The sequence below is a fragment of the Ricinus communis genome, chromosome 9, assembly GCF_019578655.1.
Source record: "Ricinus communis isolate WT05 ecotype wild-type chromosome 9, ASM1957865v1, whole genome shotgun sequence".
Taxonomy (NCBI): domain Eukaryota; kingdom Viridiplantae; phylum Streptophyta; class Magnoliopsida; order Malpighiales; family Euphorbiaceae; genus Ricinus; species Ricinus communis.
Window position 1 is genome coordinate 22,444,160 of NC_063264.1, and position 14,037 is coordinate 22,458,196.

Sequence of the window (14,037 nt, forward strand, 5' to 3'; positions counted from 1 at the left end):
AAATTGAAGATCAAGACAAGATTTGGGAGCATTCAAGAGGCAAATTAGGGTTTACTATTCTGAATTGGGAATTTAGGGTTTCTCATCCAATTTGAAGAAGAAGGGTGTACATGCCTTTAATTTACTTTTCTGAATCTATTCTTTACTTTGTGTTGCTTATTAGTATGAGTAACTAAATTTGTCAAACCCATTGGGGTTCCTAAGTTATTGGATTGATTTCAATGTTTATGAGATTTTGATTATCAATGCTTGGTTCTTCTTGCTTTCATTATTAATGAGAAATCACTTTATTCATGAGATGTTGTAAGTTGTAGTATTCAGATTGCTTTATGTAATTGAGAAATTCATTTAGTAATTGGAAATTTGAATAGCAAGAACTAGTTAATAATCACTTAGAGATAAGGGTAATTGACTAGCCAGATTAAGAATTAACAAAGCTTAATAGAGGCGGGTTAAACCTTAATACTAATCGATCACCGTTAGGAAGAGATTCTAACTTTAGGTTATTAGGTTTAGGAATTTGGTTATCTCGAGAGGGAAACCGAATTTAGTTAAGAATCCATCCACGGGTAATTGCAATTGATAATCAATATAACCTCTATCTTCACTAAAATCCAACTAGCTTAAGTCCCCTAGGGTTTGCTTTTTCCTTCGAGAGTTTTCCTAAATCCTTTCAGATTATTTGACACTTAATTAATTATTTGTTCATATTTAATCATAGCATAATACTTCATTGATTTTGTGTAGGTTAGATAACATAAGATGCTGCAGTAGGTCTAGGATCACCCTTTCCCGAGAATACGACCTTGATACTCACTATTTATGCTATTCTGCATCAATAGGTTCACTGCCTTAGATTTTAACTACACAAATAGCCTATCAAGTTTTTGGTGCCGTTGCCGGGGAACATTTTTGTGTGAACTAGATTGAATTTGTGTTTCTCTTTGTTAATTTAGCCATTTCTATTTTCCTTGTATTTTCAATTTTTTTTATTTATTCTTTAGTATTATATTTATTCTCGTGTCTTTTGGTTGTTGTGTATCCATTTCAGGTAGTTTATGACCAGAAGCTCTAATCCTACTACTGTAGACCCTCTTGCTGAACCATAGCGATCCCTCCATTTGTTGAGGAAGCATATGCAAGAAGAAGAGGAGGCACAGATAGAGTTTGAAGCTACTGTGAATCGACCAGCAAGGATGGGGGACAACAATCGGGCTGCGGATGAAGCTAGAACTATGTACGAGTTTGCTAGACCTTCTCTTGAGGGGAGACAAACGAGTATATTGTGACCACCTGTGGCAGCCAACAATTTCAAAATAAAGCTAAATGTGATACAAATGGTGCAAAATAGTGTACAATTTGGGGGACTGCCGAGCGAGGACCCAAACGCTCACATCGCCAACTTTTTGGAGATCTGCGACACCTTCAAGATAAATGGAACAACTAATGATGCAAATCGGTTGAGGCTGTTTCCTTTCTCTCTGAGGGACCGAACGAAAAGATGGTTGCAGTCGCTCCCAGCCAACATTATCACGACATAGAGATCATTGGCTGAGAAATTTCTCTACAAGTACTTTCCTCCAGCTAAGACTGCTAAATTAAGGAATGACATTTCTTCTTTTGTGCAGATGAAAGACGAGAGCATGTATGATGCCTGGGAGAGGTACAGGGAGTTATTGAGATGCTGTCCACATCACGGTCTACCAGTCTGGATGCAGGTTCAGACATTCTATAGTGGTTTGAACCTTGCTACTAGACAAATGGTTGATGCAGCAGCAGGAGGGGCGCTGGACAATAAGACGCCTGAGCAGGCTCATAACTTAATAGAGGATATGCCCATGAACAATTACCAGTGGCAGTCTTCGAGGAGCAGACCAGTGAGGCAGGGAGTGGTCAATCATTTGGACTCCACAGTAGCCTGGCAGCTCAAGTGGAGCTTTTGACCAAGAAGTTAGACCAGCTTCAGATGCTGGTTCATGCAGCCCAGATAAGCTGCAAATTTTATGGTGGCCTGCACTACGGTGTAAACTATAATGCGGGAGGAATGTTTGCTTCGAGTAATAATTCTTTTTCTCTTGTTTCTGTTGACATTGAACAGGTAGACCACATGGCTAATGCACCCAGACAGTAGAACAACCCATACAACAATACATACAGCCTCGGCTGGCGTAATCTTTCAAATTTCAGGTGGAGAAACAATAACACCCGTGGTCCACTGAAGCTTTTAGAGATCGCATCAGTACCACCACAGAAGAAGCAGCTATACCATCACAAATTTCAACCACCGAGAAGAAATCTAGGCCACAAGGATCGCTCCCCAACACAATAGAGTCAAACCCTAGGGAGCATTGCAAGGCTGTCACCTTGCGATCAGGTAAGCAATTATCTAGCTCTCTACCATTAGCTGATGATGAGGATGTTTTCATGCAGGATAAGCCAGCTAAGAAAGAGCCAGAGCTTGAGACAATGGGAGAAGAAAAGTTGGAAGACAGGCAGAAGGGCCCTGTGAGAGAGTTCCAGCTACCAGTCCCTTACCCTGCTCGACTTAAGCAGAAGAAGGTTGATAAACAGTTTGGTAAGTTTCTTGACTTGTTTAAACAACTATGGATTAACCTGCTTTTTGTTGAAGCTATTTTACGGATGCTGAAGTATGCCAAGTCCTTAAAGGAAATCTTGAGTAATAAAAGGAAGTTGGAGGATTTGGGACTAGTGACTCTGAACGAGGAGTGTTCGGTTATTCTTCAACACAAGCTGCCACTCAAAAGGAGAGATCCAGAGAGTTTTACTATTCCCTGTATCATTGGCGATTTGCCTATTAGTGGTGCATTAGCTGATTTATGAGCTAGTATAAATTTGATGCCCACTAGTCTGTTTGATAAATTAGGTTTGAGTGAACCTAAGCCCACTAAGATGAGCATTCAGTTAGCTGATAGGACTGTTAAGATTCCTAGGGGTATTATTGAAGATGTGCTTGTTAAGGTAGACAAGTTTATTTTCCTATGGATTTTGTAGTTATGGATATGGAAGGTGAGAGTATTGTGCCTTTGATCCTAGGTAGACCGTTTCTTGCAACATCTAGGGCTATAATAAATGTTTGTGATGGAAAGCTTCAACTTAGGGTAGACGATGATATCATTACCTTTGACCTAGCTACTACTATGAGACACTCTTTAGACCATGATGATGTTGTATTTTCTATTGATATTCTGGATGATTTAGTTGAGTCTCATTTACAAGAAATATTGCTTGATGATCCTTTGTAGGTAGCTTTGCAAGGAGAGGAGGAGGAGCTGTCCAACGAGCAAGTCTTGGAGCAGCTCGCTAGTTTGTTGGCTACTGAGCCTTGCTGTTCTACTAATCCTTTTCTTTCTCTTGACAGGTCAGAAGTGCATAAAGTGAAGTCTTCTTTCGAGGACCCCTCAGCCTTAGAATTGAAGGAGTTACCTAAACACTTAAGTTATGGATTCTTGGATGAGGAATAAAAGTTACCGGTGATTATTGTAGTAGATTTGACACTTGAGGAGCGAGCAAAAACTCTAGATGCACTCAAGTGGTATAAGAAGGCCTTCGCCTACAAGATTGCTGATATTCCCGGGATCAACCCTAGTTTATATTCTCACAAGATTCTTATGGAGGATAGCTATAGAGCAGCAGTTCAGCCATAGAGGCGACTTAACCCAAACATAAAGGAAGTAGTAAAAAAGGAGGTAATTAAGCTCCTTAATGCAGGATTGATTTACCTTATTTCTGACAATTGTTGGGTGAGCCCTGTGCAGGTTGTGCCGAAGAAAGGAGGCATGACAGTAATTTGCAATGAGCAGGATGAGCTGATACCTACATGGACGATAACGGGATTCTGAGTTTGCATCGATTACAGGAGGCTTAATAATGTAACTCGGAAGGATCACTTCCCTCTTCCTTTCATTGATCAGGTGTTAGAAAGATTGGCAGGACATATGTTTTACTGTTTCCTTGATGGTTTTTCAGGATATTTTCTGATCCCAATTGCACCTGAAGACCAATAGAAGACAACCTTCACCTGCCCCTACGAGAGATTTGCTTATAGACGGATGCCTTTTGGTCTATGCAATGCGCCGGCTACGTTTCAGCGGTGTATGATGGCCATTTTTGATGATATGATTGAGGAGTCGATGGAGGTATTTATGGATGACTTCTTTATTTTTGGTAATTTATTTTCTCACTGTTTGGCAAATTTAGAACACATGTTAGCTAGGTGCATTGAGGCTAACTTGGTGCTAAATTGGAAAAAGTGTCATTTTATGGTGAGAGAGGAAATTGTTCTAGGACATAAGATTTCACATGTAGGGATGGAAGTCGATAGAGCTAAAATAGAAACAATATCTAAGGTACCACCCCCTAGTTCTGTTAGGGCTATTAGGAGTTTCTTAGGCCATGCTGGGTTCTATAGAAGATTTATTAGAAATTTCTCTGAAATTGCTAGGCCTTTTACTCAATTACTAGTTAAGGATGCACCTTTCATTTTTGATGATGCATGTTTGTCTTCTTTTGAGTTATTAAAGAAACTTTTGACCATAACCCCTATCATGGCTTCGCCTGATTAGGGGCTACCCTTTGAACTAATGTGCGATGCTAGTGATTATGCAGTTGGAGCTGTGCTTGGACAGAGGTTTGATAAAAAGTTCCGACCCATTTACTATGCTAGCAAGACTTTAACAGGAGTCCAGGAACATTATAGTACTACAGAAAAGGAGTTGTTGGCTGTTGTTTATGCCTTTGACAAATTTAGATCATACCTCGTCTTATCAAAGACCATCGTCTTCACTGACCATTGAGCTTTGAGGTATTTGTTTAATAAGTATGATGCTAAGCCAAGATTGATCAGATGGATTTTATTGTTGTAGGAGTTCGACATTGAGACTAGAGACAAGAAGGGCACAAAAAATTTGGCAGTAGATCACCTATCCAGACTGGAGAATCCGAGCTTGGAAGCACTTGATGAGAGCACGATAGATGATCGATTTCTAGAGGAGCACTTGTATTCATTGAATGTATATTCAGATTCTCATTGGTTTTCTGATTATGTTAACTATCTTGTGGCTAGGGTCTTACCAAAGGGTATGACTTATCAGCAAAAGAAGAAATTCTTTCCTGATTTGAAATACTACATTTGGGAAGATCTCTTCCTATATCGTGTGTGTGTAGACCAGGTCATCCGCCAATGTGTTTATGGTGAATAGAGTCTCCAGATTTTGAGCCACTATCATGAAGGACCCATAAGAGGCCATCAAGCGGCGAACCATACTGCTAGGAATGTGTTGGATGCAGGCTTTTATTGGCCAACTATCTTCCAGGATGCTAGGACATTTGTTCAGGTTTGCGATGCTTGTGGGTGCTCAAGTAATATCTCTACCCGTGATGAAATGGCACAAACCAGTATGCAGACAGTTGAGATATTTGATGTTTGGGGTATTGACTTCATGGGACCCTTCCCTTCCTCAAATGGTAATAAGTATATCCTCATGGCTGTTGAGTATTTCTCCAAATGGCCTGAGGCACAGGCCTTACCTACTGACGATGCCAGAGTTGTTTGCAGGTTCCTTAAAAGGTTATTTGCTAGGTTCGACACACTTAATTGCAGGTTCCTTAAAAGGTTATTTGCTAGGTTCGACACACCTAGAGCTCTAATTAGTGATAAGGGAACACATTTCTGCAACGCTTAATTGGAGAAGGCACTCAGGCGCTATGGTGTAACGCATCGGTTCTCTACTCCCTATAACCCACAAACTAGTGGGCAAGTTGAGGTTACTAATAGGGATTTAAAACGGTCGGAAGGATTGGGCTTCGAAACTGGATGATGCATTATGGGCATTTAGAACTGCATATAGGAGCTCCATAGGTTTTACGCCCTATAGGCTGGTGTATAGGAAGTCTTGTCATTTACCTGTCGAATTAGAACATAGGGCTCTTTGGGCCCTTAAAACTTGCAATTTTGATTTTGATTCTGCAGGTAAGGAAAGACAGTGGCAACTAGGTGAATTGGAGGAATGGCATCAACAAGCATATGAAAACTCCTCAATTTACAAGGCAAAGACAAAGAAGTGGCACGATCAGAGGCTCAAAGGTCCCAAGGAGTTTCAGAGTGGAGATATAGTATTGCTATATAACTCATATCTTCGGTTGTTCTAGGGAAGCTCAGGAGTCGATGGTCGGGGCAATTCGTGGTTAAGCAAGTTTTCCCATATGGCATAGTCGAGCTTCATCATCCCGAGAAGGGTGATTTCAAGGTCAATGGACATAGGCTCAAGGTCTATCACGGAAACTCGTTAGAGACTGAGCAACAGGTTAACATGATTCTGTACCTGCAATGATGATCCATACTGGGTCCAGCTAAATGACTCAAGAACCAAAAAGAAGCACCATTGGGAGGCATTCCCATTCTAGTTTTATGTTCTTTTCTTCGATCCACTTTTATGTTATCATTTGTTTGCATGCTTGTTGATCTTTGGAACACTTACCTTATATATTAAACATAGTTGTATGAACTAGGGTTTGAGTAATTTAAGTTGGGTTTTTGGTAATTGGTGAAGAGGGACTTCCCTGTTTGATTTATTTACTTGATTTGTAGCCTAAATGTGTGTGTATATGTATTAAATGCATGTAGGGAGTTCGACGACTTGAGATGGCAAAGGAAAGCCCGGACTCCACCCTTCCACCATAGTTTCCGGGGCATCATAGGTTGCAGCACGACCGGAGTCAAGCCCGTGATGAGGATGCACATGTAGAATTTGGGAATTCAGCCATCCACCACGGTTCCGAGGCCATCATAGGCTGCATCACCAGGCTGTTCTGATCACCACACTCGTGCCCGAGCCCGTGATGGGGATGCACGTAAAGCATAAGGTAAATTCAGCTATCACCACGGGCAGCAACACCAGGCCGTGCTGACCAGCACAGCCGTGCCCTCACCCGTGACGGATGGGTACCATAATGAAGCTTTAGGGTTCATCATGGGCTGAGTCCTGCCCGTGCTGACCCCCATGACTATAAAAGGAGGCCTTTTCAAAATTTTACTACCTTCCCTCTTTAGGCTCCAAGGTGCTGTTTTCTTCCTTGTCTTTGATTTTTCTTACCTATCTCGGCAACTTCAAGTAAGTCTCTTCACCTTCAGCTTTTATTTGATTAAATTTGATTTTGCTTTTATGCATTCATTTTATTTAGGACATTTTAATATGCTTTGGTAATTTACTTTGTTACACTGCTTCAATTTGAATTCGATTAAGATTTAGTTAAAGCTAGTTGCTATGTTTATGTGAATTAGACTAATGAAATGACAAGTGTGGGGTTTGGCAGCAATAAAGTTTATTTATGGCATTTTATTATGAACAATTGTTAGCATAAATTTGCTTTTATTTGGTGCACGATAAAGTAGGCTGGAATGTAATTGTGAATTAGTTTTATGTAGGAGATTGAGGCTTTAGTCTTAGTGTTAAGTCTAAAGTTTTCTATTAATCGAATTATGGCCGTTATGCTGTTTAATTTTTGGTATAATTTATGATTAACTTGATTTCTTGTTCGAATGCTAATGATTCATTGCATTAAGTAATATGAGGGACCGCGATCAATCACGTCGAAAGCTTCATCATCACTAGCACCAGCACCTGTTCGTCATCCATTATGGACATTTCTTAATGCATCCTTTACTTCAAATAAGGCTTAGTGAATATTTTTGTTGTTTTAGCACTCAGTTCTTGAAGCATTCATTTCAAATAAGTGCATGATTTTTCAGTATACTTTACACTTCTATCCAAATATTCTTACCTTTACCTCAGCCACATTTCAACCCTTGAAAAGGCCCTTTGATTTTGGTATTCAATTATTCACGGTAACGAAGATGAGATTTATGAGCAAGCTTATGGTAAACAGGTGTTGTGCAGCTGCATTGAGGGAATTTTCTTATTTACCTGTAAACACTGTGAATGATTTGAGAGATTCTTGTGAGGCAATGGTTCTTAGTCTTTAATACTGAATCGTTATATAAGTTGTGCTTGGAGATGACATTATTATAGTTCTTCCTTAAAGGTGTATAACTTGTTAGTTACTTAAGTTTCATTCTTTATATGTTGAATAAGGTTGAGTTGTGAACTTTAGCATGGATTGTGAGGGGTGATTGTTCCTTGTGCATGTATTGAGTTATTGATTGCTTGAGGACAATCAAAAGCTTAAGTGTAGGGTGATTTGATATGCATCATATTATATATATTTACATGCCCAATTGTTTACATTTTTATGCATAGTTATCTCATTTTATGCCAGAATCACCTGTCTTTTGGTTCCTTTCACGTTTCAGGTCATTATCGAGAGACATTATCAATAATCGAGGGAAATACGTGTAGTTACGGACCAGAATCCATCAAATTGGGCAAGGACTGGCATTCCAAGGTTGAGCACGGCCTGGACTCCGGCCGTGCTGAATCATCAAATAGTTCCCTTCCAAGAGTGCCATTTTAGCACAATTTTCAAAGCCACCATGGCCTCCACCACGGCCCGTGGTGGCTCAGCACCGGCTAGGGCATGGTCTGGAAGAAATCACGAGTTGCGGAATGCGAAGGTCCAGTATGGCCTAGACTCCGTCCGTGCTGATCAGCACGGGCTTGACCACGGCCGTGCTGAGAGGAATTATATAGGCAAAAATGATTTGCTGAATTAGGGTTCGATTTTCTGACTTGATTTCCATTATAAAAGCTTAGACCATCTTCTTCCAGACTTCAATACTCGACCTTAGAAGATCATTTCATCTATTGAAGGAAGGATTACAACTGTTTTAACATCAAATTGAAGATCAAGACAAGATTTGGGAGCATTCATGAGGCAAATTAGGGTTTACTATTCTGAATTGGGAATTTAGGGTTTCTCATCCAACTTGAAGAAGAAGGGTTTCCATGCTTTTAATTTACTTTTCTGAATCTATTCTTTACTTTGTGTTGTTTATTAGTATGTAACTAAATTTGTCAAACCCATTGGGGTTCTTAAGTTGTTAGATTGATTTGTTTATGAGATTTTGATTATCAATGCTTGTTTCTTCTTACTTTCATTATTAATGAGAAATCACTTTATTCATGAGACGCTGTGAGTTATGGTATTTAGATTGCTTTATATAATTGAGAAATTCATTTAGTAATTGGAAATTTGAATAGCAAGAACTGGTTAATAATCACTTAGAGTAAGGGTAATTGACTAGCCAAATTAAGAATTAACAAAGCTTAATAGAGGCGGGTTAAACCTTAATGCTAATCGAATAATCGACCGTTAGGAAGAGATTCCAACTTTAGGTTATTAGGTTTAGGAATTTGGTTATCTCGAGAGGGAGATCGAATTCAGTTAAGAATTTGTCCATGGGTAATTACAAACCTCTATCTTTATTAAAATCCAACTAGCTTAAGTCCCCTAGGGTTTGCTTTTTCCTTCGAGAATTTTCCTAAATCCTTTCAGATTATTTGACACTTAATTAATTGTTTGTTCATATTTAATCATAGCATAATACTTCATCGATTTTGTTTAGGTTAGATAACATAAGACGCTGCAGTAGGTCTAGGATCACCCTTTCCCGAGAATACGACCTTGATACTCATCATTTGTGCTAGTCTGCATCGATAGGTTCACTGCCTTAGATTTTAGCTACACAAATAGCCTATTAAATGCATCATGACCACCCAAAAGTATGGAAGGATGAAAGTGCTTTAATCAACCTTTAGATTGAATAATCTTACAATATAATTCAGTCCTTTCATTGTACTTTTATCCTAATTGATTCATAGAGCATGGATGCAAGTATCAACTCTATAATTGAATCAATCATATTTGTTCTTGATAATGGCATATAACATCTTGAATAAGATCTATGAAACACTTTTCATAATCTTCATTCAAACAACCGTGGCCAAGGATTTGCATTTTAAAGCATATCAAGAATCATTAGGGTAAGGTCCCATGACATATTACCTTGGGTAATGAATTCTTTATTGATAACTTCTTATCTTCAAATGACTCTTAGTATACCCAATGATTATCCTTTGAGCGCTCCGTGGATATGAGAGCATAAGATTGTATCAAAATATAGTAATTCTCATATAATATAATATACTATTATCTCAAGTCTAAGGATTACATCTTACATGATTGTCACAAGAGTATTGTCTATAGACACTTGGAGTAAATTCCATATGGACTACCCAGTAGGGTCATGTTCAATAAACTTATTCTTGTAAGAAGCACCCATAGACTTATCTTAGAATTCCCATTCCTCAACCTTGTAAGACAGATCACTTACTTTACAAGTAAGTGATAACATATTATGGTGGTCTCAAGCATTTGATCAATATCCAACGATCAATATCTAATTCTTGATCAAACATCCACTACGAACAAAGTTTAAGAACATATGTAATGAGAAACACATCATTATAAACTCGCTTTATAATATCTTTTACATTTGTGTTTACATTCTATAGTGTTCATCTCTAACTGTTTGGACAATTCCTTAATAATACCCAACTACTCATACCACTCGAGTCAAATAATGCCTTTAGTATAATTGTATGCCATCACTTTTAATGTATAAATTAACACAGATCATCTGATAACTCTTTGTCTTTAGGGCATACTCTAACAATCTCCCACTTGTATTAAAGCACAAACAAAGCCAATCATTATGGTATCCAATACCAAACTCTTTTTTATGATGATAACGTTCTTGCTAGAGCAAACGAATTTTTTGGAGGATCAATTTTATTATCCTCAATGGGTATTTTTTATCTTTATATTCAACTAATAAGTCATTTTCAATAATGCTTCAACACAATATCTTAGATCGCAGATGAGACCTTGGTTCTTTGAAAATGGCTCATTGTCTATCTAACTCTTTAGATCAACAATACTTAAAAACCACACCTTATTCTTGAAAAATAATATTAAGATCCAAATGGCTCTCATATATTGTCTCAAATATAATGAGATATATTGAGCTCAAGTTGTAAGAATGACCTGTTGAAACTCTTTCCAGAAGTCAAGCTTTCCTTTTAAAAATGAAATGAATCTATCTTGTGAGTTTATTCTATGTGATTCAAAATCAACATCTTAGAATAACCATAAAGTCTAGTACATAACATGACATATGTACATAATAGAATATTATGTTTTCGCATAATCATTCTATTAATAATTTTTTTCTCAATGAGTGTTTATGGAACATATCTTCGTAAAGAGATATGTCATGAGCTATCGTCAAGAATCTTTATCTGATTCTTCCATGTTAAACACTTTTAACACATATGTCTATGTACTCGAAATTTAGAACATTAGTGCTATTTGAAGCATCTATCTCTATAGATCTCAATCCTAGAAAGTAAACTGCATGTTCTAACTCTTTATGAATTTATAAGTCATGGTAGACTCATGATAAAGGATTTGTCACTTTTCTATTTATTTATATGTCCACAATATACAATATTAGGAAACATTATTATACTTCCACTAACCCCTTAATATACACTTCTTTATTATATTTGGATTAATACTTATAATTATATTACTAATCAACCATTTGATTAAGTATGTAACTTATTAAGTTTTCTTTACTCAACCTTTGTGCAAAGACTTCCATATTAGTTTTTCTCAAAAACTCACTTGCATCTTAATGGATCTAATCCATTTAGATGGGTTCTTCACTTAGTTAAACAATATGGTATCCATAATAGAATCTTATGGCTTGATGCCAAATTTAAGATTTAATGTCAAACATTAGTTCTTAGTGTAGTAGAGATATAATTACATATTTTATAAGAGATCTTCATTTCTTATAAATATGTTGTATCCTACTACATACCAAAAGTTGTGTATATGAACAATTTAAGGTTATGCATCTCATTCTAAACACCTTCAAGCTATGTTTCATTTTAATGCTAGTTTGTTTGTCTTGATCTTTATCAAGATCTATCAAACTTCTGTTGTTTCTTTTAGAAAACTCCTTTTCTTGAAAGAAAACATATTCCAAACAAACACTTTTTTTTTAAAAGTGTGATAGTGTTGATATCCTAAAACCCTTTTAGATATCTCATAAACTTACATTTATTATATCAAGCCTTTCAGCTTTGTCTAATTGTGTATGTTTCTCTTAAATTTCAAATACTAGTCTATATCCTATATAGACTTTACTATGACCATATTATAAATGGAACATATTAGAGTTAATTGTTATAAGAGTATATATTCTATGAGAAGGCTTGCAACACTCTTTATTGATATAACTATGTCTCAGAAAGTTAGGTTTCATCAGCTTATAAAACTTTATCAATTTGGATAATTGCAAGTTATAGACATTCTAATGATGATCTAAGTATTCCATATCATGATCTAATCTTGATATGATATTTTATCATAACTCTTCCAAAAACAAGCATACATCCTATGTATCGTTTAGGAATTCGGCATATGTGTCTTTCTCAAAGATAACTTGATTGTAATATTGATTTCATAAGATTTATAAGTTACATAACTTATTTATGTTACTTATTTGTCTTAATATCAAGAATATAATTCTTATGCCTATTTAGGATTGCTTTAGGTTTCTCGTAATAGGAATTGATATGCATTGTTTTACACATGTTTATATGCCCAATTACTTCAATTTTTGTGCATAATTATCTTGTTTTATGCCGGAATCACCTGTGTTTTGGTTCCTTTCATATTTCAGGTGATCATCGATGGACATTATCAGTAGTCGAGGGAGATACTTGCAAATACTGACCAGAATCCATCAAAATTGAGCAAGGGCTACCATTTTAAGGTGAGCATGGCTTGGACTCTCGTCGTGCTAAACCATCAACATTTAACCCTTAAAAGTGTCATTTTTGCATGGTATCCGAGGCCACCACGGCCTCCATCACAGCCTGTGGTGGCTCAGCACCGACGAGGCCACGGTTAGGGAGAAGACCTAATTTTTGGGACTCTAAAGTCCAGCACGGCCTGGACTTCGCCCGTGCTGACCAGCACGGGCTTGACCACGGCCGTGCTGGGACAATTATATAGGCAAAATTGAATTATTTTGCTAGGGTTCGATTTTCTGACTTGATTTTTGACATACACGCACGAGCCACCCTTTTCCAGACTTCGATATTCGACTTTGGGAGACTATTTTGCATATTGAAGAATGGATTCCATTGGTTTAAGCATCATATTGAAGATCAAAAGTGGCTTTGGAGGCATTCAAAAGGCAATTTGAGGTTCATCATTCAGATTTGGGGATTTAGGGTTGTTCATCTGACTTGAAGAAGAAAGGTGTACATGTTTTCAATTTTCTTTTATGTATTTGTTCCTTACTTTGTGTTACTTATTAGCATGAGTAGATAGAACTGTTGAACCCATTAGGGTTCCTTTGTTATTGGATTGCATTTAATGTTTATGAGATTTTGATTATCAATGCTTGTTTTCTTCTTGCTTTCATTATTTATAAGAAATCGCATTATTCATGAGACGTTGTGAATTGTGATGTTTAGATTGCTTTATGTAATTGAGAAGTTCATTTAGTAATTGGAAATTTAAATAACAAGAACTGGTCAATGATCACTTAGAGATGAGGGTAATTGACTAGCCGGATTAAGATTAATAGCTCTTAATAGTAGTGGATTAAATGTTAAGGCTAACCTAAAATCAATCGTTAGGAAGAGATTCCATCATCTAGATTCTTAGGTTTAGGGATTTGATGTTCTCGAGAGGGAAAGTGAATTTAATTTAGAATCCGTTCACGTGTAATCAAAATTGGTAATCAATATAATCTCTAGCTTAGGTCCCCTCGGGTTTGCCTTTTCCCTTGATTGTTTCACAAAATCTTTTTAGACTGTTTGACATTTAGTGAATCACTTAGCTTGCATCTAGTCATAGAATAGTAACTTCATCGATTTTGTTAAGGTTAGATAATATAAAATGCTACAGTAGTTTTAGGATCATCCTTTCCCAAGAATACGACCTTGATACTCGCCATTAGTGCTAGTCTGCATCGAT

General features: G+C 37.1%; 1 non-coding gene across 1 annotated transcript; it reads right to left on the minus strand.

Moving 5' to 3' along the window:
• Positions 1-1,595: 1,595 nt before the first annotated feature.
• LOC112536668 lies at positions 1,596-1,702 on the minus strand. The gene has a single exon (XR_003080636.2). It is a non-coding gene; the product is annotated as a small nucleolar RNA R71 (small nucleolar RNA).
• Between the last annotated feature and the right edge of the window lie 12,335 nt (positions 1,703-14,037).